The sequence below is a fragment of the Crocodylus siamensis genome, chromosome 5 (genome assembly GCF_052110815.1).
Source record: "Crocodylus siamensis isolate JL-2025a chromosome 5, ASM5211081v1, whole genome shotgun sequence".
NCBI classification, from domain to species: domain Eukaryota; kingdom Metazoa; phylum Chordata; order Crocodylia; family Crocodylidae; genus Crocodylus; species Crocodylus siamensis.
The window spans coordinates 50,781,879-50,801,528 of NC_143399.1; positions in this window are offsets into that span (position 1 = coordinate 50,781,879).

The following is a 19,650-nucleotide window of genomic DNA, read 5'->3' on the forward strand; positions in this document are numbered from 1 at the left end:
TTTTTACAAGTTCTTTATGCTCCACTTCCCACCCCAACTCCAAGGTTTGGTTGTTTCCTTCCTGTGCTCCCCTCAAATCTAGCCCACGTACTGTACTGAAGTGATCTATAGTCTGGTTTTCCCTTCGTACCTATTCACTTCACAAGTCCTACTGTGAAGAACTTTGGATGTTCCTCCACCTTCCCTCACTTTTTCCTGCTTGTAATCCACCAAAAATCTCGCATCACTTCAGTTGTCCTGGCAGTGTGAATACTGGTCATGGCTGTTTCCAGAGGCCCATCCCTGGTAGCTAGATGGAGCGGCTGGAAAACAGCATGATGCATTTGTGCTGCTATGCTTCAATAGCCCTTAGCATACCAGTAGCCCTACCTGGAAGTTTCTACTTGATATCTTTTCTCTTTGCTGTGAGGGGCTGCTGCTGGAGTAGCAATTCAGCCAGTGAGGCTGGTTGACCTGAAAATGAATGCAGAGGCTTTAATTTGGTGAAATGGTTCAGAGGAATTGTTGTCTGCCAGCCATTTGAAGGCCTACATTGATTGAGCTGGTGGGTCTCGGTCCAGCTCCTTATAGGAAACATTCATTATCATAACTTCCTCATACTTTGAACACAGGCCCAAGCTCCAAGTAGCTGTGAAGAGAAGCCCCAACCCCCTTTAAAGAAGGTCCTCACTCTGAGCTCAGGGATGGAGCTTGGTGCTAGATAACTGGATCTTGTGAGGTCCCCTCCAGCCCAACCTTTCTATGATCCTATGATGTTCAGCCCCCTTCTCCCTACCAGCCTTGCTGCTGCACTTTGTGTGGAACTAAACAGATGTGTTCTCTCCCCCAGGCTGTCTGTGTCTGTCCCTTTTCTCTAGTGCTAAGTTCACTTTAAATTTAACACAGCAGTTGTGAGTGGCCTCCACAGTGTCACATGGGGCAACTGGAACCTGCTGCAGCACTTTCTGGCACTTGGATGCCCTTGCCCCAAACAAACCAGAAGGGCAGAGGTAAGGAATCACCAAGGCTTGGTGGGTCTCTGCCCCTAGGTGCAGCTGATACCCCTTGTCCAGGAATAGAGGTATACTACTGCTGCCCAAGACATTAATCTTGGGGGTTAGGGCAGCTGGCCTCTTGCCCCGACACCCATCAACTGCTTTGCATCTTGTCTGGAGACTTGTCTGGCTATTTTTCTAACAGCTTGAATTAAATTCAAGTCACCACCTTTTTGTTTGTTCTCTGGTCCTCTTCTCCCTGTGCCCCACCTCTCCCCAGCACTGCTGTCCCCATTTCTCCTGCCCTTTTACCCTTGTTACAAATCATTAAGGAAAATGGTTGTTTTCCTGAGCTGGGCCTGGGCCATCTGGTCCCCTGGTGCTAGCTAAATCCTCCTGTAACAAATTCATTGGGATTACACTGACCTCCCCTAATCTCAGCCCTTCCCCCGCTGTGGGGGATTTAAAAGGATTAGAGACTGGCTGATAATAAACTTTATTAAGGGGGGAGTGGTGGGTGTCAATCCGATTTGGAGCCTTTTTCCTTGACATCTTCACTTTGCTCAAGTGGTGGGGAAGCTAGGGTCCCAGATGTAGCAGGGAAATGAGGGCATGGTGGTGTTTGAGGGGATAGGGCACCCAAGATCCTTTGCTTAGTCTGCGACCCTGTGAGCTCCTGTTTGGGAGTTTAAGGTAGCTCCTGGCTATGCGCTGGACAAGGAAGAGTTTAAATGGTTGGGAATTCTCCCTCCTCAAGTCTCCTTACTTTATATCATTCTTCCTGTCCCTTTTTTTCCCTCACTCATGTTCTCATGTCCCCTTTTTTTCTCTTCCCATCATCTTCCCTTTCCCCTTTTCTCATTTCCCCTCTGCTTCATGCTTTTTTAACACCTGCACAAATCCTCCCACTTGCACCCCTCCTCAGAATAGCACATGAGGTCTCCCCCATGAGGGTAAGAAGGAAAGTCATGTGACTACAATACTAGATTGGGTCTCAAAAAACTCTTATTTAATCCCCTATGTGGCCCCAGGCTCCGTTGTCTTAACTTTGAGCCAGTCATCTTATTTCTCTTACTCTACCTGTTCAATGGGAATAAATAGTACTGCCCTATTTAATGGATATATCCATTCGTGGTCTGTGAGGCACTTAAAGACCATGGTGACAGAGGCAGGCAAACACCACCGTTGATAGATTTGGATAATTTCTCCACCCACCCTAAGGGTGCAAGCAGGAGGTCAGGCCCAGAGCTGCAGAAGCCAATGCCTCTGCCCCTTCTAGCGTGGCAAACTCCCCTGCCTGGCTGTGGGCAGGGGGATGGGTTTCCAAGGAAGCGAGCTGCCCCTTAGTGGTGCAACGCTTCTCCAAACAATGGGCTTGCGGAAGAGATATCACTGAGGTAAGTCTGCTTGGTAAATTTTATAACCATCTTAATTTACTATGAGATTTGCTTTACTTTGATAAAGAGGCATTGCCTCCTTTGTGCTGGGGGCACTGGCTGCTTGGCGCTCGGTCAGCAGCTCCCTCCCTTGCTTCAGCTCCTAGCTTGAGGCAGTGCAAAGAGCTGGGAGTAGGTGGAGAGCGTGGGAACTGTCCTCAGCCTGGCTGCCAGATTGGGGTGAGGAGAGACCCACCCAGATGCAGGCTGGGAGGGGTTTATGATGGGAAGATTTAGGACAGTTTCCTGCCCTTGACAGAATTGCCCTTTCTCTGAATTCAGCTACATTACCCCTGGAGAAGCCTGGGCCTACCCCATGTCACCAGCAGCTCCGCAAATCCTTTGTGGATAGCATTATGCTTTGGGAGTACACCAGAGTGCATCAAGAGGGGCAGGTGTTTCTCACCTTTGCCCTGGAGGGTAAGGGGCATTTCCCCCACCACGTTCTTCGTCTGCTGCCATCCCCAGCTGAACGCTGTAGTGTTACGGTCAGTGCCCTCTCACAGAGTATCAGCAAAAGGGCCCCAGTCTCCTTCCTTGGTTCTGATATTGCTTTTTACTTTCCACAAGCTTAAATAATTTCTGCCTCTACCCCTTACTTTCACAACACATTTCTTCCCAGGACTTAGGGCCTGCAAGAGGCTGAGGGATCCTCCTGGTTTAAATGCCTGGCACATCCATGGATAATCCATGTATGGTAACATGGCTATGCCAGGTCCCTTTGACTGGAGAGAGTAGCTGGGTAGGACCGTGTGCACCAGACACCGCTAATCTATGCTGTGCCTCTCTTGCTGCCTCTCTGCTCCTCCTTGGACTTGCTTGCTGTCCCTCCCCAGCCCTGTGATTGATAAATGGGGTGGGTCTTCATCATTCACAGAGCTGCTGCAGTTGCCGCCTTTCACCTTGATTTCCCCAGGGCACGTATCACCATTTTCAATAAACTTAAGGCTTCACCCTCACTCCCTCCCCTCCAGCTGATCCCCTCTTCCATCAAGAGGGCAGGGGAACAGGGAAAGGGGAGCTGCTTTGAGTGTGAAGTGTGCCAACTTCTGCTCCAAGCACTAAAACAGCTCGAATCCTTGGTGGGCGGGGGGAGATTGAGAGAAGAAAAGAGTCCCTGGGCTGTGGCTGCCTTTTTCAGAGTCTGTTTTGGCAGCAATGTGATCAGAAGTAAGGGCTGCAAATGTTTCTGCTTTGGACTCAGTGAATGGCAGGGGAATGCAGCTGGGTCTCTGAAAAGTTATTTACTCATAATACCTAATAAACTCCCAGGTATTATATAGGGACCCCACCTTTGTGAGATCGGCACATCATTGCAGTTGCTTTGTGCCCTGGCCAATTCATAAACCAGACTTTGTGTTTAGTTAGGTTGTGAATTTAAAGGAAAATGAAGAATCACTTCAGTTTTCTTTGCCTCCAAGCTTGGGGCTGGTAGGGCTCCTAGTCTGACAGGCCTAGATGTAGGACTTGTGGGTTGGGTAACAGCTTTACCGGAGCATCATGCTTCTGTTTTACCCTGGCTAGGCTTCAGCCATGGAGCCAAAGGGTAATTCCTTCTCTGCCCTGGCAATGCTCACAGCCACTCAATGCCACTTCCGCTTGTGGTGTTAAGGACTGCCCTGTGGGTTCTATCTGCCTGTGTCACAAAGGCCACCAAAAAGCCATGAATGATGGGGTTGACCTTTCTAATCCTTGTAGCTTCACAAAAAAAAGACTCACACTTATCTGAGTGTGCCATAAGGCTCAGAAAGCAAAAAGGAAAGAAAGAGAACATTAAAAAAAACCAAAACCTACTTGATTTTTATTTCAGCCTCATTCATCCTACCTTAGCACAGGGAGAGGGGCTATATGACCTTCCGGGTCTCTTCTGGCACTATTTGCTATGATTCTATGAGTTTGTCTGTCATTTGGAATGAGCAATATTCCTTTTTCCTTGAATGGAAAGGGAACACAGATTGTTGAACTGATCATGAGTGTCCTAGATTTCACAGATTTCATAGACATCAGGGCTAGAAGGGACCTCGCAAGATCATCGGGTCCAGCCCCTTACCCAAAAGGCAGGAAGTCAGCTGGGGTCAGATCACCCCAGCAAGATAAGCATCCAAATGCAACTTGAACATGTCCAGAGTAGGTGCTTGCACCACTTCGGGGCATGGGGGGAGAGTCTATTCCAGACCTCTGCAGACTTGGATGGCAAAGACGTTTTTCCTTATGTCCAGTCTAAAACGGTCTTCCAGTAGTTTGTGGCCATTGGGCCTGGTCTTCCGTAGGGGAGCCCTGGTGAACACACCTTCTCCCAGTTCCTGATGTACACCCCGATATACTTATAGGCTGTCACCAAGTCCCCTCTGAGCCTACACTTCTCCAAGCTGAAGAGTCCTGTGCCTCTCAGACTGTCTTCATAAGGCCTGCTTTTTTGACCTCTGATCATGTGCGTGGCTCTCCTCTGGACTCTCTTGAGCTTCTCCACATCCTTTTCAAAGTGTGGAGCCCAGAATTGGATGCAGTACTCCAGCTGTGGCCTCACCAAGGCTGAGTAAAGTGGGAGAATGACATCTTGGGTCTTGTTTGAGATGCATTGGTAGATGCAAGCCAGGGTCTTATTTGTTTTGCCAGCTGCGGCATCACATTGGTGGTTCATATTCATCTTGTGGTCAATTATGACCCCCAAGTCTCTTTTGGACATGGTGCTAGTAAGTGAAACACTGCTGAGCCTATAGGAATGGTGTGGGTTCTTTCTCCTGAGGTGGAGCACCTTGCATTTCTTTATATTGAAGGTCATTAGGTTTATATCCACCCAGCTTGCGATCCTGTCTAAGTTGGCCTGAATCCTCAGCCTATCATCCAGTGTAACCATGCTTCCCCATAATTTGGTATCATCTGCAAACTTGGCCAGACCACTTCTGATGTCTGAATCCAGATCGTTAATGAATATATTAAAGAGTACTGGACTGAGTACTGAACCCTGAGGGTTGCCACTGGTCACCATGTGCCAAGTTGAGTTGGTTCCATTGACCATCACTCTCTGGGTCCAGCCACAGAGCCAGTTCCCCAGTCATCAGACCATGAGGTTGTCAAAGCCACAGTTCCCCAATTTTTCCTTGAGGACATTGTGAAAGACCAAGTCAAAGGCTTTTTTGAAATCCAAGTAAATGACATCAACCTCTCCTCCCTGTCCAGGTGCTGCATCACCTGATCATAAAAGGAGATGAGGTTGGTCAGGCATGACCTACCTGTAATGAAGCCATGTTGGCTGTCTCAGAATGGCTCCTTCTGTCAGCCTGTTATTGATGGATTCTTTGATAATTTCCCCCAAGATCTTCCCAGGGATTGAGGTCAAACTCATTGGCCTGTAGTTCCCTGGATCTTCCTTCCTTCCTTTCTTGAAGATAGGCACCACATTGGCTCTCTTCCAGTCTTCAGGAACCTCTCCCAAGCACCACGAGTTCTCAAATATCCACACCAATGGTCAAGCTAAGATGTCAGCCAACTCTTTCAATACTCTTGAGTGAATTTCATCAGGGCCCACTGACTTATGGATGTCCAGCCTCTCAAAGTGTCCCCTCACAAGGTCTTCACCAAATGTAGGCTTATGGTCACCCATACCTGCATAATCCTGTGTCCCGTCAGGCAAGGTGATCTCCTTGATCTGGTGAAGAACCGATGCAAAGTAATCATTGAGGAGATTAGCTTTTTCCTGGGTGTCAGTTGTCAGCTGCCCCATTTGATTCAACAGGGGTCAAACGTTGCCCTTATTTTTCTTTTAACTTCCTATGTATCTGAAGAAGTACATTTTATTGTCCTTGATTCCTGTAGCCAGCTTGAGCTCAGTTTCGGCCTTGGCTTTTCCTGTCCACTCCTTACAGGTGCAAGCCAGTGATACATAATCCCCCTTAGAGGTATTTCCAGTCTTCCAACCCTTATAGGCTTCTCTTTTAAGATTAAGGTGGTCCATGAATTCCCTATTTAGCCAAGGGGGGTTCCCAGCCCTTTTACTACCTTTCCTGCGGGTCAGAATGGACTTCCCTTGAGCTTTTAGGATTGTGTCCTTAAGGGCGACCACTCATCTTGGACTCCCATGCTTGTCAGATCATGCTCTTCCAGGGCCTTGACAACCAACCTTCTGAGTTTGTGAAAGTCATCTTTCCTGAAGTCAAGGATTTCTGCATTGCTGACTGATTTGCCAGATTTGCAATGGATAAGGAAGGTAATAAACTCATGATCACTGTTACCAAGCTTTCCTTCAATCTTCAAGTCACTCACTAGATCATCTCCTTTGTCCAGAACCAGATCTAGCAGTGCCTCACCTCTTGTCGGCCCATGGACTTCTTGAGTCAGATAGAGCTCATCAGTGCAGGTGAGGAAGCTACACAACTAATCAGATGTGGCTGAATGCGCTTCCCATGAGATGTCAGGATGGTTGAAATCACCCATGACAACCATCCACCAAAAGTGTGCAGCCTCTGTTAATTCCCTAGAGAATTCATGGTCAAGCTTTTCCTCCTGGTTAAGAGGTCTTTAATAGACTCCTATGGCTATATCCCCTTCACCATGTTCTCCTCTTATTGTAAATCAGAGGGTTTCAAGTCACCCTCCTCAGGTGCCAATATAAACTAGTAGGGAAGTATACTACTCCTTGACATAGAGAGCTACACCCCCACCCTTCATAGTTTCATAGTTGGTAGGGTTGGAAGGGACCTGAGCAGATCATCAAGTCCGACCCCCTGCCATGGTAGGAAAGAGTACTGGGGTCAAATGACCCCAGCAAGGTATTCATCTAGCCTCCTCTTAAAGACCGCCCCCTACCCAGGGTAGGGGCCAGCACCACTTTGCTTGGAAGTTGGTTCCAGACCCTAGCCGCCCTAACAGCGAAGTAGTGCCTCCTGATGTCTAGCCTGAATCTACCCTCTGCCAGCTTGTGACCATTATTTCTTGTCACTCCTGGTAGTGCTCAGGGGAACAGGGACTCTCCCAATGCCCACTGGTCCCCCCTGACTAGTTTGCAAATGGCCACCAGATCCCCCCTCAGCCTTCTCTTGTGGAGGCTGAACAGGTTCAGGTCCCCTAGCCTCTCCTCATAGGGCCTGCCCTGCTGCCCCCTGATCATGCGAGTGGCCCTCCTCTGGACCCTCTCCATGTTGTCCACATCCCTCCTGAAGTGCAGCGCCCAGAACTGGATGCACTACTCCAACTGCGGCCTGACCAGTGTCACATAGAAGGGGAGGATCACCTCCTTGGTCCTGCTTGTGATGCATCTGTGGATGCATAGCAAGGTACAGTTGGCCTTCCTAACTGCATCCCCACACTGTTGGCCCATGTTCATTTTGGCATCAATAATGACTCCAAGATCCTTTTCTGCCTCTGTGCTGATGAGAAGGGAGTTCCCCAACCTGTAGGTATGCTGCTGGTTCTTCCTCTCCAGGTGCAGCACCTTGCACTATTCAATGTTGAAACCCATTCTGTTCTCATCTGCCCACTTCTGTAACCTGTCCAGGTCCGATTGCAGCCTATTCCTCCCTCCTAGTGTGCCCACATGCCCCCACATCTTAGTGTCATCTGCAAATTTGAACAGAGTGATTTTTACGCTCCTGTCCAAGTCACTGATGAAGATGTTGAACAGTGTGGGCCCTCGGGCTGAGCCCTCAGGGACCCCACTACCCACATCTCTCCAGGTCGAATAAGACCTGTCCACCACCACCACTCTCTGGGTGCAGCCCTCCAGCCAGTTATCGACCCATCTGACTGTGTAGGTATTGACACCACATTTACCTAGTTTTTTAAGGAGAATAGGGTGAGAAACAGTGTCGAAGGCCTTCCTAAAGTCCAGAAAGACTATGTCCACTGCTACCCCTGCACCTAAGGATTTGGCGACCTGGTCATAGAAGGCCACCAGGTTGGTCTGACAGGACCTGCCTCTAATGAACCCGTGTTGGTTGCCCCTAGGCATAACCTCTCCCTCTGGCCCCTCATGGCCATGTGCCAGGATAATTCTCTCAAAAAGCTTACCTAGGACCGAGGTAAGACTAACTGGCCAATAGTTTCCTGGGTCCTCCTTCCTCCCTGTTTTGAAGATGGGGACCACATTGGCCCTTTTCTAGTCCTCTGGCACCACACCAGAGCACCGCAAGTGCTCGTAAAGCTGTGCTGGGGTCCCACAATGACCGCAGCTAATTCCCTCAGCACTCTGGGGTGGAGATCATCTGGACCTGCTGATTTGAACACATCCAGTCCCTCCAGAAGTTCCCTGACTAAGTCCTCTCTGACCCTAGGCCCGTGTGCACCTCCCCTGGGGCCTACAGGGGTCCCGGTGTGTGTGTGTGTAGGGGGGTGACCCGGTCCCTGCTCAAAAAAATGGAGGCAAAGAAATTGTTAAATAAGCTAGTTTTGCTGTCTGGTGTGATGACCAGATTTCCTAGTGTGTCCTGCAGAGGTCCCACATGACCTGGTACCTTCTTTTTACACCCTATGTATTTAAAAAATTACTTCTTGTTGTCCTTGATCCAGGTCGCTAGTCCCAGTTCCATCTCCGCCTTGTCCTTCCTGACTGCCTCCCTGCATCCCCGAGCAACAGAGGTACAGTCCTCCCTGGTGAAGGCCCCTTCCTTCCATTGGGTGTGCACCTCCTCTTTAGCTAGGAGATGTTCCCGGATGCTTCTGGTGAGCCATGGGGGCTTTTGCACCTTCTTGCCCCCTTTGATCTGAGTTGGGATTACCTCCCTTTGGGCTTGGAGGATTGTCTCCTTAAGGAACAACCACTCTTCTTGGACACCTGACTCCCCTCACCTCCGGGACCTCAGTGCCTCCCCGACTATTCTCCTTACCTCATTGAAATCTGCCCACCTGAAGTCTAGGGCTGCTGCCTTGCTGCAGGTCTTCACCACCTTGCGCTGGATGGTGAATTCCAGCAGACAATGATTGCTGTCGCCCAGGTGGTCGAGCACCTGCAGACCTTAAACCAGGTCGTCACCTGTGGCCAGGACCAGATCCAACAAGGCGTCTCCCCTGGTGGGGCTGTGCACCTCCTGGGTTAGGTGGAGGTCCTGTATTTTGGCTAGAAACCTACATGAGCGGTCAGACCTGGCTGACTGCTCTTCCCAGCAGATGTCTGGAAAGTTCAGGTCACCCATGATGACCACGTCCTTTGACCTAACTACCTCCGTGAGCTGACTTAAGAATTCCTGGTCTAGCTCTTCCCCTTGGTTGGGTGGTCTGTAGTAGACCCCTACTGTTAAGTCCCTCTCCCCTTGACTGCCTTGTATTCTAACCCAGAGCACTTCAGTGTGTCCCTCCTCTGACCCAGTGCTACTCATTGAGGATGTGTATTTCTCTTTGACGTAGAGCATCACACCCCCACCTTTCCTTCCTCTTCTATTCCTCTGGTACAGCCAATAGCCCTTGATATTCACCGCCCAGACCCATCATGTTGGGTTCCACCACGTTTTGGTGAGCCCTACTATGTCTGGATTGGTGTTAGCCTGTCCTATTCCTCCTGTACAAGGTATAGCCATCTATACCTGTGGTCCAGTCATAGGTGGAGTCCCACCATGTCTCTGGTATCCCTATGAGATCATATTTGTTATAGCTTAGCAGGAGGGCCAGTTTCTTCTGCTAAGCAATAACAGGGAGTCCTCCTTACACTCCCTGCAGGGAGTCCTCCTTATACTCCATGCATCATTGCGGGTTAAAGTAGGTAAGGGCTTCTAACTCATCTCTTACCTAAAGTACCTGGGCTTGGCCATTATATAGCACTATGGTTGAGAGTCCTTTAGGTCATGATCATGGTACCGTAGCAGAGGTGGAAGGCATAGGGGTAAAATCATAAGATAGAACAATGGGCTTATAGGGAGCTACAGAGACCCAATATATCAGGATTAGGGTGGATGCTCAGCTGTTTATTTCCAGTTTACAGACTCTTATTTTGCTGTATAAGTCCTCACAGCCACCCTGAGAAATGGGTCCTGGAGTCCCACAACCAGAATGGAAGCTGCTTAGCTGGAAGAAGAGGGATGAGAACACCCTTGTCCAAATTTGTCAATGAAAAACACACCCCAAGAATGAAATCTCAACAGAAAACTGAACACAACAGTTCTAGAAAAGGATGAGAGAGGTTCCTCAAACCTTTATACTGGTGTCAGAGATCTGTTCAGTCCTTTCAACGGCATTTATTTCCCTATTAGTCCTTTTACCATCTTGGATTCTCCAGGTCTTACACAATCCTCCAGGAATGCAGGAGCTGTCTTTCTCCAACTAAGTGCCCCCTGTCACTGACAGGCTGTCAGGGGGAGGCTCTGGCAGACATACTGGCACTTCCCTGTGGGGAATAGGGTGCTGTTCATGGGCTGACCCTTGGTGTTATGATCAGGATGTAGAGGAGGTCTGTTAAGTGATGCATCAGATGACACCAGTTTGACTAGATATTTGCGCTATGTTTTAACAATGTAGGATCTGGGGATTCTGACATCCCTGCATTGACCCCTTTCCTGAGAATCTTTTGTTTGGACATGAGGTCCTGGATTAATTGCTCCCAAGGATCGGCTTCTGTGGTTCCTGCCAAAGACCCACTTTTCATGGATTTTATATTGATCGTCATCATTCTGCTATCTTGAGAAATCAGACCAGTAAAGCTCTTGTCGGGAAGGGCTATGTGGGATAGTAGACTTCAAATTCCATCCCAACAGTAGTCCTGCAAGTCTGAATCCACTTCTCACAGGTGCTGACCATAATGCCAACAGGATGAGATAAGGACCTGAGATTCTAACTTGTTTTATTGTCTTTATTCCATATTCTGCTTTACCATTACTCTGGAAAAGGAGTGGGCTGCAGAATAGAGAGAAATTGTAGGTATCTTCAAACCTCTGCAAAGGCCTTGGAGCAATGGCACCCAACATTCTGCCCCCTGCAGGCGGGATGAGTGGTACAGGGTTGGTGCGTGAGGTTGGTCTGTGAGTATGATCCCTCCCCACCCAAATCTGGCCACATACTGGTGCAAGCTGGTGTTGCATTACCTGGCCTGTGGGGTTCCCCATGAGTCCATAAATTTGTTGGCAGGGAAGTGGCAATTAATACTGCCATCACTTACGCACCTCCAAATTTCCAGACCCTGGGGGTAGATGACATGGCTCTACAGGCCTGATCTTAGTTGAGCACCCCTGCCCTGGAGGATAACTGAGCACTTGGTTGTCACAGAGGACTTAATGTGGGATCTACACTGCAGCCTAAGAAGTAGCATTAAGCAATGTGACAGTTTCACTGAATCTGGAGAACTAATCATGGAAGGAGAGATTGTATCAGTCAGACAGGTTAGACTAGATTCTACCCTGACAGTGTTGCAGATGCTAGAAATGGTGGCCATAAACAGGTGTTAATTTATAGCAGTGAAAATTTCTGTGAAATTTCCATTGCTAGAAATCTTTCTGGAAGAGGGAGCAGTACAGGCATTGCAGCCATCTCATGCTCCTCATGCCTTTTCCAGACTGGGAAGCAGTATTCTCCACTCTATTCCCAGTTTCTGGGAGTAGGGCAGAGGAAGTGGTAAGGCAAATCCCCCAACCTGTTCCCCAAACTGGCCATTCTCTGATTTGGGGATGGGGAGGGGGCTTCCTTCCCCTCTTGGACCAGGCTGGTGGGAGAAGTAGGGCAAAGCCCCCAGTCAGTTCCCCAAACAGGGCCCAGGACCCCTATTCAGGGAGGGGGCAGTGGGCAACTTCTCCTACCCTCCTCTCCTGGTCTATGGGAGAGGTGGGAGCAGAGGTTAAAGCTCCCCACCCTGCTCCCTGTGTGTTCTCCACAGACTGGAGTCATGGCCATTCTGGTTTACTGCTGGGCAAAGGCACTGGCGCAGTAGCCATGAGGAGTAAAAACTGCTGTGTTAATCCAACAGTTGCAGCAAAAGCAGTGACCTTTCATCCTCTGTAGCTACTGTCTCTTCCCTGACTCCTGAACAGTTTCATGGGTAAGCGGGCAAGTTAGGCTCCCTGCCAATGCAAGTCTTGGCTTCTCTTGCTGAGACTGCCAGCTAGTGCTAGTTGTAACAGGACACAACTACATGAGATGCTAAATGCGCAGTACACTAATTCTACTGTGCATTAGCACAGCAGGCAAAAACCATGCTAATGCACAAAAGAATTAGTCTACTATGCATTAGCATCACACACAAGTGTGCTCCAGTGCCACTGTACAGTAGCGGCAGTTACTGTGCATTGCATTAGTTCCTGTTATTACAGGTACTAAAGATAATGCACAATAAATACAGCACATTAATACACATGTAGATGTGCCCACTTTGTTGGCACTTGTCCCCTAGAGAGTGGACTAAGAACAATTTTCTCCTTTTGCTGAAGCTACCAAACAGTTGCAAGATGCCTGTTTGCATTCATTGCTGACCTGGGCTGGACATGAGTCAGTAACCTGAAGAGGAAAGTCTCCATAGTCCACTGCCAACCCTTTGAGTCATTCACTCTCCATTGCCAGAGCTGGCTGAAGCTTTGGATGGGTCTATGCAGAAGCAGAGACAGGATTTAAGAGGCTCTGTAGGCTTGTGCCGGGGTGGATTCTGAAGGAGAATGGAAGAAACATGGCATCGCAGAAAAAGAGCGAGCTCAGCACTGCCAGGCAGGTCTGCTCAGATTAGCATCATTGACAGGCAGGGCAGAGAGATTTACAGAGCGAGGGAGATAAAATGTATGCAGAAAAAAGAGTCCAATAAACAGACTTTCTGTAATCCTATCTGGTGCCTTCCCAATCCTTCTGAGAATCTGGCCCAGGCTTTCCTCAAGGCAAAAGCAACTTGCCTGACTCAAACAAATTCTCCCTCTGACATGGAACCCCAACTCTCCCACCTTCGGACACAGGATGTTCCCATCCTTGCTCGCTGGCAGACTCCAGTCCCACCCACAAGTCTCTGAATTGAACTTACTCCCAGCTTCCCTCCCTGTCTCTGTTCTCCCAGCAGCCATCCCTTATTTAATATGAATGAATCAGTGGCAAAAGTCCCTTTCATTAGCTCCCTAAGTAGATCCCTGCTGCTTCTCTCTCCTATTAGGTGCCTGAGCGATCTCTTCTTCCTTCTCCCATAGGATTGGGGAAGCGGGGCATCAACTCCATCATCAACACTGTCGAGCCATCTTTGTGAGCAATTTTGGGATCTGGCAATGAAAGCCCTTCTTGCTTACTGCCACTGCAGTCACTTGACGTATGCAATTGCCCCAAGCCCAGAGATCTTGGCTAGGGGGTTCACAGAGGCTGATGGGCTTACAGACTGGCAATCTCTGCAATAGCACCCCAGATGGGGTTGAGTCTTCCTTTCTTGAGACCCCAGAACAGAACAGAAGAATCAGGGAGTTTTGCCCATGGCTCAAAACTTGTTAGTTTGGGCTCATGTTGCATGATGGCATAGGCCAGATGAGGAAAGAAAGCAATTTTTGTGCATCAAACAGGTCAGGTTAGAGTGTGGTGGCTGAGTGGTTAAAATCTTATGCTGCCACTGCAGAGAGGGGAATTTACCCCTGAGCTGAACATCTTCAAGAGACAGTCACCTTGCTGAGGTCACCTGACCCCCAGTTAGCTTGGTGCAGGGGGCTGGACCCAATGATCTTCCGAGGTCCCTTCCAGCCTTACAATCTATGAATGTGCCTAAAGGGTGCTTGCCTTTGACCCAGCTGTAAATGGATACCTGGTCATTACGCACAGTCAAAGGTGGCAAATAAGAATGCTAGCCTTTGGCTAAAGAAACAGGTATAAATGAATTATGTTAACCCAATGGGATGCTAGGCTTGGGAGCAGGTTTGGCCCTTTTGACAAAGGTCAGGCACAAGTTGAGATAAAAAAAAAAAAAAAAAGGTGGGTGTGACAGGGTGGGATTTGGGTCTGCCATAAGGGACAAATGAGAAGATACAGAGATTGATGCTAACTCCAGGTTTATGCAAATGCAGAGCTCCAGTGAGATGTGAGAGAATGTAGTGTAACAGCAGAGCTGTGCCGGATCTGGACTTCAACAAAGCCCAGGTGGGAAGCAGGGCATAGTTGGGCAGCTCTGCACCCCAACAGTCATATGATGCCCAGGGCAGCGCTGGTTACCACAGTGCTCATTGCAGCAGGATGGTAAGCTGCAGCTACAGTTGCAGCTACTTTTGTTCCCACTCCCCAACAGAGGTAATGCTCAGGGCTGCTGACCCAGTCACTACCCCCTCATTTACACTGCTGGTGGGAAGCAAGTCAGAGCAGGATCTTGGCACGTCTGCATGAGTCCCCTCCAACTTGTGTGCTGCAGGCAAAACACCCCAGAACAACTCCTGGAGGGAGCTTTCTGGCCTGCAACTAATTACCTAAATGGACACAGGCTGTTGAGATACAGATGCTATTCCCTAATAGAATTTGCCCTCAAGTGCAATTTAATTTTCTCTGAGGTTGTTTTCCAGCCCCCGCTCCTCCCCTGACACACACAGAGTCACTTTCTCAGCTCCAGACTGGGATCAAAGTACCTTCTCTTCAGGGAGACCTGCCACCTTCATCTCTCCCTTCTACTTTCTTCCTCATTTTTTTTCCTATTTACTTTAGTTTCTTTGGTTGGTTTTTGGGGTGGAGCATTTATTTAAGCTGCTAAATAATTTGTTTAAATGAAATCAGTTCCCTCTATGTGCTTTGGTTTGATAAAATACTGTGGGTTCAGTTAACATTTAACCTTTTTCCCCTTAAAATAACCATTGCCTCTTCTACAATTTCTGAAATGGAAGACGATTTCTTCTACCCCTGGTAAGTACACAAGCTCCTCCTTTTTTTGCAGATCCTCTGTACCTGTCCCTAGCCCTAATTTCCACCCTCTAGTTAGACAGCTCTCTCCCTGGATAGACAAAGGGTAGATGCACTCTTCGTGTATCTCTACGTGAGTGGGGGAGGGTATTGCCACGTTCTGTACAGACATCAGTTTTATCTGTCACTTATGGGGTGGCTAAGTCGCAGCATAAATACATACCTGACTGTGTACTCAAAGAAGGGGCCTGAGCTGGGCCAGCAAAAGCTGGGAGGCTGCACACATGGCAAATCCTCTTTCTACAGTCAGCAGAGTCCTTATTTCAAAACTGTCCCCCATTCAGTTTGACTCTTAAAGGGATAAGGGATAGAGGCTGCTTGTTTTTGGCATCTCTTTAGCTCTGACTTTTGACGATGTTCTTCTCTGGGCTAGCAGGTCTTTCTCCTTAGTTCTGAGCTGCTGTCTTTTGGTGTTGGTTTGTTTTTTCAGCTCATTGCTTATCCCCTGGGCTTCTCTTAAAAGAAAAATTTCTCCTTACAAAAGGCTCTGTGTGTGTGTGTGTGTGTGTGTGCGCGTGCGCATGTGTGTGTGTGTGGTAAACCCAAGGGCCATTGCACTGGCTGCCCTCTGCTCTCAGCATCACTGGGAGCTCTGGTTTGGGCTGAAAACATTTAATGGGCTTCCCTGATTTCTAGGTACCTGGAGACGGGAGGAGAGAGAGGCTGAAAGCCCAGGGGGATGTGTGCATGGAGGTCCTTCAGGCATCTTTGCCCAGCTTTGGCTTTAGAATTGAACTGATTTAAAGCTGGTGAAGGGAGATAAGCTGACAGCCCTGGTGACCAAGTTCTGCATCACCAGACCAGATGCAGCCGTGGTGCTGGCTCTCTGCGCTTCTCGACACTGCCCTACCAGTGTGTCTCAAGCACAGCGTGGAAAGGAATGTCATGAACAGATTGAATTTTATTAGTGGATGTTAAGAGTCGTGAACCAAAAAGATGACAAAGCCAGTAGGGAAATACAGAGCTTCCGAGCAAGGGACTGACATAAGAGGGAGGGGGGTGAGTAGGGGAACCAACTAGGTTACAGAAGATACAGTGTTAGACAACTAACCCTTGGAGGGGGGGGAATTGGGTTTCCAGAGGTGTGGACGGTTGTCAGTCTACTGTTCTGCCAACCACATCATACCTCTTGGAGGTGCAAAATTAGTTCACATAGGGCAGAAAATAGCCATTGATGACACATGGACTCTTTTGACTCAGCCTGATCTGGCAGCAAAAGGGGAGTCTGTCTTAGCCTTTCTGCAGTGGAGAGAAGGCCCTGATTTCTCTTCAGCAGTGTGTGTGACAATATACCCTTTGCGTGGCAGTGGGATATTTACAGGAATGCAAAGCTTCATGTCTCATGCTTGTTCCCCACCAGAAGATACTATCTCTGCTTGTAATCTCATAATCCTCTCCTTGTAATATCACCTCCTCCTCAGGAGGAGATCTGATCTTTTTGATAAATATCGGGCATGACTTGAGATAAAAGCAGATCGATTGTGATGTCACAGAGAGAACTGGATGAGATCACAAGCAGAAGAGTGAAACTTTTGAAGGGAGAATAGACAGATAGAGCCAGTGAAGTCCGAATGATAGTACGATGTAGGTCATGTTCTCATACAAACCTTCTTAGCAATTTCCAAAAATGTGAAGTAAGGGAATTCCCCTAGGATTTGTATCTGAGAATTGGTATGTTTGCCCCTTTCCTAAGAGTCAAAGGCTATGCACCATCTAAATCTCACTTGGTCCTAATGTTGAGGCATTTGGATAGAAACTTGTATAAATTATCTTAGATCCCCAATGAACACCATTCTTTGCAGGGAACCAGCACTATGGATCTTCCCTGTAGTGCTGGTTTCCTGCGAAGAGTGACTTTCATCTTAAGTAGTTTTATAGTGATGCACTATATCCTTTAGGTTATACACATACCTGGGGTATCATTATGTACTCCTCCACACAGTGCACTCTTGGAGAACACCTCCTAAAGAAAGCTACTTGAAATGGGTGTCCTCCTTTTGGGGGAGCAGAGTTGGCTATAAAATACCAATTATGCTTTTACAACTATTTGTATGCAAAACAGGAGATAATGATACCACTTTGCTAATGAGGCAGCAGATTAAATATTCTGCTGGTTTATTTCTCCTTTCCATGGATAAGAATCTCACATGCTTAACAAGTATTTAAAATCATCATCAGTACTGACAGAAAGAAACCAGCAGAAATCCTGAGAAGTACAGGGTCCGCCCTGGCTCTGCTCTTGAGGTTTGACCAGATGCTGATGACTGTTACAAACCCACTGAAACTAAACAAAGAGCAAAACTCTGAATGTACAGGGTGCTTTCTCTGGGGGGAAACCAGTATGTTGTTTCATGGGAGGGGCAGATTTCCACTTTTAAAATCTGTCCATTGGCTTTCATACCTTCCTCACTTTGATGTTTCTAAAAACAAAACAAAAATCCTTACAAAAATCCAATCTCCCAAGTATTCTTTCTTTTTCATATAGATTTTGTTACATACAGATAGCTACACATGAATATTTGTTACACACACACATATATTATATAATAATATATACATATATAATATTGTGTATGTATATATTATTGTTATATATTATATATGTAACAAATATATATATATATATGTGTAGCTATATATGTAGTAACTGTATATATGTGTGTATGTGTGACAGATATTACTGGGGAGATTGCATTTTTGTAAGGATTTTTATTTTGTTTTTAGAAAGTGTGTGTGTGTGTGACTTTGTTGACAGGGGTCAGATGAGATGGGCTGAAGGGAAGAGAGACATGGCCAAAAGGCCATTTTTGCTAGGGGACTTTCTTTCCTCCAGGAGAACTATATTATATCTATGTATGTGTAGCTATATAAACCACACATATACATGTATCCCCAGTACATCCATCCATACAAATATCTATATAAATATGAGCACTGGGAATACATGCTGTATATATTATATTATATTATATTATATTATATTATATTTTATATGAGGATGTATTCCCAGGGCTCATAATTATATGTATAGATATATGTATGTATGTACTGGGGATACATGTATGGTTTATATATCTACACATATATAGATATAATATAGTTCTCCTGGAGGAAAGAAAGTCCCCTAGCAAAAATGGCCTTTTGGCCATGTCTCTCTTCCCTTCAGCCCATCTCATCTGACCCCTGTCAACAAAGTCATATATTTTCTGTGTCCTGGCACCAGGATTATTCCAGAAAGACTTTGGGGAAAGAAGGGCACAAACAGCAGAGGGACAGAAGGAAAGTAAAGAGACAAAAGCAGTGATCATCAGGCAGGGCAAAAAAAAAAAGGATGACTGATGACTGGATAGAGTCAGAGAGCAAGGGAGCAAAGAGATTCTGCTCTTTCTCTAGGAAGCACCTTGCTGCTCCCCCTGCTAGAGGGAGGATCCCTTGAGGTTTGGCTCTGTGTTGCACTCTCCGGGTTTTCTTTCCTGCAGTGAGTAATATGGGCCAGGGCAGAGGGTGCATATCCATCTAGCGAAGCAGAAAAATGAAAGAAGATTCGGTGAGGAGAAAGGGGTGGGGGAAGCTGCTACCCGCACAGAAAGATAAATCAGAGGGTGCGGGAAGGGAAGAATGAACTGGCTTCCAACAGCAGGGGAATCATTAGGGAAATAGCTGCAAAATGCAAAGAGCAAGGCTGCAGTAGAGACAGCCCTGGTGTGCAGAGAGGAGGAGGGAGGTCCCGGTCTTGTGTGTGCCTGTGCGGCTCTGCTTTGATCCAGGACACTTGGCTGTAAAGCTGCCGTGTGAAACTGCCTGTCCCCGTCCCAGCAGCCTGGCTCGTCCCGGAGCCGCCCCCCCGAGAGCGCGCCGGCAGGGCCGTGCTGCAAGGGCACGAAGCGCAGCGATCTCCCGCCCCTGGGTGCTGCCCACCCGCCGGCCGGCCGCTGCGCGCTAGTGCTCCGGCAGGGAAGCGCTCGCCTTGGGCAGCCGGGGCCTTGATTCCCGCGTGCTGACCGGAAGGCACGAGAAGGGAAAGCTCCAGCGAGCAGAGATAATTCCTCGGAGAGCAGTTAAATAGGGATCCGGCGGAGCTGGGCGAGTGCACGTGTGTGCGCGCATTAGCGGGCAGCGCGCGGCCGGCGGCGGTGCCGGTGCCCCGGGGCTGGGCTGGTTGCTCCGCACGTGCCCTGCACGGCCCTCGCGCGGGCCCGGGGCGGCGACAAAAGGCTTTGACGTTGTCACGCGCCTCGTTTCGGCGGGTCCTGCGGGGAGACGGCGTGTGCGCGGGGCGCCGGGGGCACGAGGGACGGGTGTGAGCGCGGACGTGTGCGCCAGCAGGGCCGACATGAGACGCGATGTTTCGTTAATCTGAACCCGGGTGAATTTTTGGATCTTCGATTGGTGATGGTTTGAGATCCCGACTTCTCATCTCAGGTCGGGAGTGT